The following is an 8,250-nucleotide window of genomic DNA, read 5'->3' as shown; positions in this document are numbered from 1 at the left end:
GAAAGACTGATTCAGAAAGATTGGGAAAGTCTGGGTGTATGTCTGGTCCCTCTTAGCTCCAAGAGCGAACAACGAACAAAAAAAACAACACAAACAAAGACTTCCCTCCACCAAGATTTGAAAGTATCTTGTCCCCCCATTGGTCCTCTGGTCAGGTGTCAGCCAGGTTCACTGAGCTTCTTAAACCTTTACAGGTAAAAGAGACATTAACCCTTAACCATCTGTTTATGACACAAGCAATGTATTCTTTGCCTCTTATGTTATCACTAGTAGCAAAGATTATGCAGTCAAAATTCAGCCGACAATTTTGTTGATGATGCATGAGGCAAAATAGAATCCAGTTTGTGCCACCAAAGGTGTGCAGGCTGGGCAGTGGAAACATTAGTAAAATCTTCTCTTTGTCAGTAAGTTAAACATACATGATACAAAGTCCCAGACAATGTTGTGTAAGAATGTGTCGTCTTTACATAGTCACAAATCCGACTATATCTGAGCATCCAAACAGAACGTTTTTGGAGATCAAGATAAATGGGAGGTTTTGTCTTTACTGCATGGCAAAAGGTGTGGTTTTACATTGAGACAGCTAACTTGATATACTGGATTACTCAGGATAGCTGTTTGACGTAAAATCCTAATGGAGAAAAGGCATTGGAGTTTTTACCTTGATGTAGCTAGTCAAAGTAAAGGCCAGGTGTGGCATATCGGGCTGACCTTGACTACATTGAGGGGAAAACTTCCTGTGCCTTGTCTTCACTAGGATTAACATCAAGGTAGCTATCTTGAGTTAGCTATTTTGATGTAAAAACATGCCTCTTTTTACTGTGAAAACACAGCCAGAAAAGATACCTACATCATTAACTGCTAGTTAGTTTAACCATTCCAAATATCACATTAATTGTAAAGAAATAAAAATGGAAGGTTCTCCATTTCAGACAAAAGTACAACTGAAGTGTCTTCAAACGGTTGTGTTATAGTTCATCTGGTAACCTTGTCGTCATTGTTGTTTCCTTTTCTCCTCTCCTTAGGAGGTAGTGCTAGGTCTAATCTAGCAGTGGGGAACATTTTCTGCCCATGCTTACAAGACTGGTCTCAATTCTAGGTTTTCAGTACCTGGATAATCCAATACACTCAACCTTAACCTTGACTTCAGAGAACTGCTAAGTGACAATCTGTTTACTCCAATATCCAGATCTCCCTCTTGGCATCTTTTAAAAAATATCGGTGATAGCATATTTTCAACTTGATATGCAAAGTTTTAGTCCTACATTTCCTGCTGCTGTTAGTGGAAGTTGTACAGCAAAGGCCTTATTTCCTTAAGGGTTGCTTATAAATTATGGGTTAAATTTTAACTCCATTGAAATCAGTGGCAAAACTCCCACTGACTCCAGTGGGACCAGAATTATAGCTTATAGCTATAATAAAAGAAGAAAAGAATTACAGGCTCAGGGGAAGAGGTGTAGGGTAAGATGAAGGACAATAAGACTGTGTGGTCATCTGGGAGACTGGTGTATGAGTCTAGGTGTTTCCTATATATATAGCGGTATTTATCTCTTCTGGTTTTCTCATCTTGATTTATATTGTAAGCTCTTCCGGGCAGGGTATCCATGTGTATTGGTTCTATAAAGCACCATTCGTAACTATGGCACTTTAAAAATACAGTAAAGCCCATGTTTGCAGTTGGGAGTCTTCTGAATCATTTATTTCATGTTGAGGTTAAAATTATTACAACAGTTTTCTTTTTGACCCAAGGAATGTCTAGGAGAGAGTTCTTGTTTACATCTGCTACTGCAAAACTGTGCTTTGTCCTTCTTTGTAGTGTTCCTTAGCTGTCTGTTTTTTTCAGAGTTGAATAGATAATGGAGATCGTCTTCTTGCTGCTGAATATTATTGTCCCGTAGTGGTGATATATAGAGGGCAGGAATCTATCTTCCTTCAGATCCAATGCCTATCTGATCCTGCAACTGACCAGCATGGAATCCTTGTTTTGCATCTCCAATGAGATGGTTGTGGGTTATGACTGAACTTCATTAATCTGGCATCAGCTGTTAAATTTAAATCTTAAATTTCTGAGTTTCATTGTTTGCAATTATGCTGACTTCTTCTGAAAGATTTATGTTTCTGTTTTCCCACTGAAAATTTACTGTTTTGAAAGCAATAACTTATTTGTAAGGATTAAGTTGTCTGATTAACATTCTAAACACAGCTAAATATGGAGAAACTGACAGAGAACTTGAGGAAAAAATTGTGGAATTCAATTTCCGGTTGCCTGTGCATGGCAGTGGTCAAGGCTATGCTAGTTATAGGTAATGCTGATCCCAATGTCTAGCCAGGCAGAAGTAAAGCATATGGATATATTCAGGATGTCCCTTTAGGTTTAACAAAGAAATATGATGATACTCCACAATCACTTTCTTCTTCAGGGTTTAATCAAGGACACAAAATCTATGTATTGTTCTTTTTTGTGATTAATTCTTTATTGATTTCATAAAGAAACAGGCAGTGAAAAGTACAAAAAAAAGTCTTAGATCTTTTATGTTTCCATATAGTACATGTTTCATGGGCTCTCCAATAGAACTATGCAGTTATACAATTTTAGAACGTGACAAAACTACAAGACCAGATAATACAAAACTAGACAATACAACATAGACATGACATGTTAGGGTCAAGGAAATAATAGTGTAAAGGAAATAAAATAGGAGAAAATATGCATGCATAGGGAGGGGAGGAAAGGAGGAGACCAGTGGGGACAGAAAAAGTGGAGGAATTAGGTGGAATGGAGGTCTGGCATTCTCTAAGCCATCTCAACATTTTTTATCCAAATGTATCTAGAAACAGGGTCCAAATGTATTTGAATTCATATAATTGTTCTCTATGGCGATAAGATTGTCTTTCTTTGTCTGCTAATTCAGACAGGTCCAAAAGACTACAGCTGTAGTGTGGGCTCTTCCATTTTTGTAAAATGATGTACTTGATGATCATTGCAGCTCTCAAGAACCAAAGCTGGAGTTAAACCCATCTGAGCCGGTAAATAACCTAGGATATAATGTTCAGATGAGGTCCTCAAGCCAAGCACTGTTTTAACTCTTGCTCACCTTTATCCGCAGCTGCCTGGCAGTTGGATAGTCCCATTGCATATACGTATGGACTGGGGTTCCTTTTTCTTTGTTATAGCACCAACAAATGTCAAAGGATAAGGCCTTTATCTTGGGCAACTTCTGCAGTGCCCAGTACATTTTTGAACACAATATTTTGTTGTATCAAGCGTAGCCTGAGATCCTCAGAAGGATTTTTAACATTATATGTGCTGCCACTGGGGTTATTTTAAGGGTGTTGATAAATCCCCTTCCAATGCTTTCACAAAAAACTCAAGACTAAAAAATGTCCCTCTTCATTAATCAATTATACATAGGGCAGATGGGCCTGTGGGAGTTTATGAAGCACTTCTATGGTTCCTAGTAATGTTGGGGTCTTTGGCAATCTTAGAGCATCTTGACCTAATTGATATAATAGCAAGTGTTTTAATTATAAGTACTGCCCTCCACTGACAGAGGAAAGTCAGAACATTGTTTTAGCATTAGAAAAGGGACATCACTGACTAGTTGGGAAATCTATATGATACCCCTGCTCAGCTAGTTCTTCCAAATCACAGGTTTGTTTCCAATTTTGCAAGTCTGGGTTGCCCAAAATAGGTGCTTTTGTATGATGGTGAGGATGAGATTTGCTAGAACAGAACAGACCCTTTGCACAGCTACCACTGTAGTCACCTTGTTGTTCTCTGTTGGATGAAAAGAGCAACCAAGGAGATTCACAGGGAGAACTGGATGCATTAATACACATTCAATTTCCACTCACTAGGGTGTTGGCCTTGCTTGAGCCCTAGACATGGCTAATGGTATGAACCAAAGGCTATGAATTAAGGTAGGCCTTGTTAAACTAGTAATACTGGGTGCCAGCTAACCAAGTAAGCACATTCCTGACCTGAGAGGATGGTACAGAGACACACATACTTGACATAAAATCATGACTGGTGTGGAGAAAATAAATAAGGAAGTGTTATTTACTCCTTCTCGTAACACAAGAACTAGGCATCACCAAATGAAATTAATAGGCAGCAGATTTAAAACAAACAAAAGGAAGTATTTTTTCACAGAATGCACAGTCAACCTATGGAACTCCTTGCCAGAGGATGTTGTGAAGGTCAACACTATAACAGAGTTCAAAAAAGAACTATGTAAATTCATGAAGGATAGGTCCATTCATGGCTATTAGCCAGGACAGGCAGGGATGGTGTCCCTAGCCTCTGCCAGAAGCTGGGAATGGGTGACGGGATGGATCACTTGATGATTATTTGTTCTGTTCATTCCCTCTGGGGCACCTGGCATTGGCCACTGTCAGAAGACAAGATACTGGGCTAGATGGACCTTTGGTCTGATCCAATATGGCTGTTATTATGTTCTTACATTCACAGTTGTTTACACAATTACTTGAAAAATTCCTAAGAGATGGTACAAAAATGCACCAACCCCTCATAAAGATAAAAAGGGGATGACAGGATAATGGTTGAACGTGTTTTGTTCAAACTAGCAGGTACAAGGTGTAAGTGTGGTAACTAATAACATCTGGAGTGTAATAAGGAACTTGTTTGTATCAGTGTATAAAAGGAAAAGTTATAAGAGAGGCATCTTTGTACCAGTCTAGGAAACAATGTTATGTTATGTTGATTAAGCTGCTACCTTGTCGTGGGCATACATGTGTTAGCATACTTGTAACCACTGAGCCAGGGCACTAGTATCGTGCTTTGTCAGTAATAAACCTGGCCAAGCACCTTTGCCATTGAACCAAGCCCAAGGTCTTTCTTTATGAGTAACATCGAGGTCTGCCAAATCAACATGCTGCACTCTCTGCTAATGCAGCTAATGCCAGCTCTCCAAGAACAGCTGCACTAACAGCAATGGGTATAAGGGTGCTAGCATGCTGAAACCAGTTTGACATCTGTGACTGCATACAAACATAATGGTAATTTTGTAGGTCTGGGAGCCCAAATCATCCCTTTCCTATAGGGAGATAGAGTTTTTTAAATAATAGTCGTGGGCATTGGACAGAGCCCCACAGGAAGGCTCTAATAATGCTATTACATTTTCTAAAATAAGACAGGATCAAAGGAACTTAGGCAGAATTTTCATTTTTATTGTGTTAACCCTTTCCAGCGGGCTCAGGGAGAGAAGATGCCACCTATTTGTGCCACTGGTTCTTTGAGAGAGAGTACAGGATCTAAATTTATCTTTACTAGGTTAATATTTCTTGGTATATTTGTACCTAGGTACTTAATTGCATCAATTTGCATACTATGGAAATTCCATTGAAAGAAAGCCCAGTACTTGAAAACTGGGAGATTTCCAATAGTTCCACTTTTTTTCCAGTTTATTTTGTAACCAGATATTGATTCAAATTTTTGAATTAATGATAAGAAGGAATTGTGGTTTCTGGCTTGGCTATACAAAAAAGGGGAATCGTCTGTATATAACATCAATGTACACCCCAGGCAGTCGAGCTGTATGCCCTGGCTATCTAGATGAGCCCACAGAGTTATGTCTATGGGCTCAAGAGCCAAATCAAAACGTAATGAGCGCAATGGGCATCCTTGCCTACTGCCCCTGAAAAGGCTGACATTATCTCTGGTCACGCTGTTGGTTATCTCATTGTTGGTTATCATGCGAGAGCTTTGGTAAGAATGTAACGATCAGATTCTGAAACTAAACACAGATCCAAATACGTTTTTTGTACAGTGTAAAACATATCTCCAGTGCCCCCTATCAAAAGCCTTTTCTTCATCTGAGGCTAAAAGGCTAAAATGGCTGGTGGTTTAGGGTTATCATATTTCACTGGTATAATGTCAATGTTGTCGAAGGGTCAGAGCCATGATGGCCTCTGACAAACCCGGCTTGATTTGGATGTATGACAGAGCCCAAAACCTCCAGTCTCATTGCCAGAACTTTTGCCAGTACTTTGACCTCACTGTTAAGTGAAATTGGCATATGTAATTGGAACATAGTGTGGTATCTCTTCCTGGTTTAGGAATAAATACTAGTATGGTTTCCCTCAGTGTAGGCGGAAGGGTTCCCTTTAGAAGTGATTCATTAAACATTTCAAGCATCTTGTCAGACAGGAGTTCACGAAAATGTCTATAGAATTTGGGAGGGAGACCATCCGGCCTGGGTGCTTTCCCCATTTCTGTTTTCTTAAGCCCCACAATTAACTCAGCCTCTGTTAAGGAGGCTCATGGTTTTCACACTGAACAGCAGTAATTTGAGGTAATGTACAGTTTTTTGAATAACTGATGCAAAGGCGTTTGTGTCAAATTTATACAGATCTGGATAGAGATGGAAACTCTTTAGATGATGTACATAATTCACCATGTTTATCACTGATGGCTGTGATTTTTACAAGGAGAGGCCTTTTGTCTTCAGCAGTATGCTAGCAAATTGCCAACTTTTCCACCCAATTCCCAGAAATGCTGCCTGAGTCAAATTAGGGCAAATTCTGCCAGTGCTGAGTGCAGCTTGTTGAGTTCATATTTACAACTGATCAGGGATCACATTAAATATGCATATGGGGGTGTGTCAGACAAATGAAGCTCTTTCACTTTTCTTTCAAGGGCCATCAGATTTTTTCCACCTTCCCTCTTCTTGGCAGATGCAAAACTGATGATTCCACCCCTCAAATAGGCCTTGAGCGTTTCCCACAATAGCCTGCTAGATGGTGCTGAGCGTTCATTTGTCTCCAGGCTAATTTCTTTCTCAATAAAACATTTGAAACGGGATTTTATAGAAGTGAATAAGTAAATCACCATCTACATGGCTGTTCCTTAGGCAGATTTGTTGCTATTGGACGAGTTACGGGTGCATGATCAGAGACAGCAATCATATCAATGGAGGAGTCAGTTACAGAATTAACCAAGTCCCTGGCGATTAAAAGGAAATCTATATTCAATAGGACTCATGTGCTGGGGTTGTACCTCGGTTGCCTCCACGAACCAAAAGATAAATAATAGATCTTAAGCAGGCAATAAACACTCAAAATAAAACCTCTACAATTGTATTTAAAAATTATCCTAACAACATACAATAGAAAATACAAGAGATTCATATAGATGGTTATATCTATAACAGATCAATAGGTGGTGCTGCAGTTGCTCAGCTATTGGCTGTGGCTTTCAACAGCAAATTGCATGGTAGACCTAATCAACACTCTTGGCATTATACAAGGATCCACCCCATCCCTGAGTGCACACTCTCCCGTACGTTATAGTCCTGAGCCCTCTCTTGCTTTGGTGTTCTGGGTGAGCAGGAGTTCAGGCCAGCACTTTGTAAGTCTGGCAAAGGCAGTCCAGGTGAAACAAGGAATGAGGCAATTTTGTTTTGTGACCAGCTTAGGCTGCACAGTACTAGCTGGCAGGAATGGTTGCTATATTACTGAGCAATAGTCCAGAGCCAACTCACTCTTTTCTCGATTGTTTGTAAGCCAAATGCAGATCTGCTGCACAACTACCAGTCTCCAGCTTCTGCTCTCAGTGCCTAGTTGTGGAAAAGGAGTCCATGAGCTAGGGCTCAGCACTAACAAGTTGTCAGCTGTAATGTTGTCTTAACTGTGGTGGTGTCTTCAACCGCAGCACCTCAACAGAGCTCTGTCGCAGCTGCTTCTCAGCCTAGACGCAAAGGGAAGCAGCAGCAATCTGTTCCAGCTCCCTGCCTGCAAAATGGTTGCTGCTGACCACCTGCCACAGTCTCTAATCCAAGAAGCTCAGTCCAGTCCCAGAGGGCAGTCACCACTGCTTCATGGGACTTGCAGCCCTTCAAAGCCAGCATACAGTACATTGAGGTCTGTCTGTTCAGGATACCTCTGAAAGGAGTCTGAGGCTCCTCAAACAGATGTGCTAAAAGGGTTTCCAGGATCATCAGAGTTAGGTCCATACATATTGGCAATGATTATTTCAGATCCATTTATGGTGTTGTGATGTGGTATAAAACCCCCCACACTGGAAAGGGGTTAAAGACGTACTTTGGTCCTGAGCACCACTCTGCCACAGCTGCAAAGCATGCATGGGCCGAAGGAGGAGCTTAAAAGGGAAGCAGAACAACTCAGTAGCAGTCTGCCAGTGGAGATGAGTGAACTACACGCAGCTCCTCAGAGGGAGCACTGTAGGTGTCCAGCTGCCTGGGCTCCCCTCATTATTGGGAATCTACCCGA

The 8,250-nt window shown here is 40.6% G+C and overlaps 1 protein-coding gene across 1 annotated transcript in view; it reads left to right on the top strand.

The window, feature by feature from the left end:
* Positions 1–8,250, top strand: part of AGBL4 (AGBL carboxypeptidase 4) — a 1,477,624-nt gene that overhangs the window by 531,454 nt on the left and 937,920 nt on the right. The window lies entirely within an intron of this gene.

This window comes from Chelonoidis abingdonii, chromosome 7 (genome assembly GCF_003597395.2).
Source record: "Chelonoidis abingdonii isolate Lonesome George chromosome 7, CheloAbing_2.0, whole genome shotgun sequence".
Lineage (NCBI taxonomy): Eukaryota > Metazoa > Chordata > Testudines > Testudinidae > Chelonoidis > Chelonoidis abingdonii.
The sequence above is the reverse complement of the archived record's forward strand: the minus strand, read 5'-3'. Positions and strand labels throughout refer to the sequence as shown.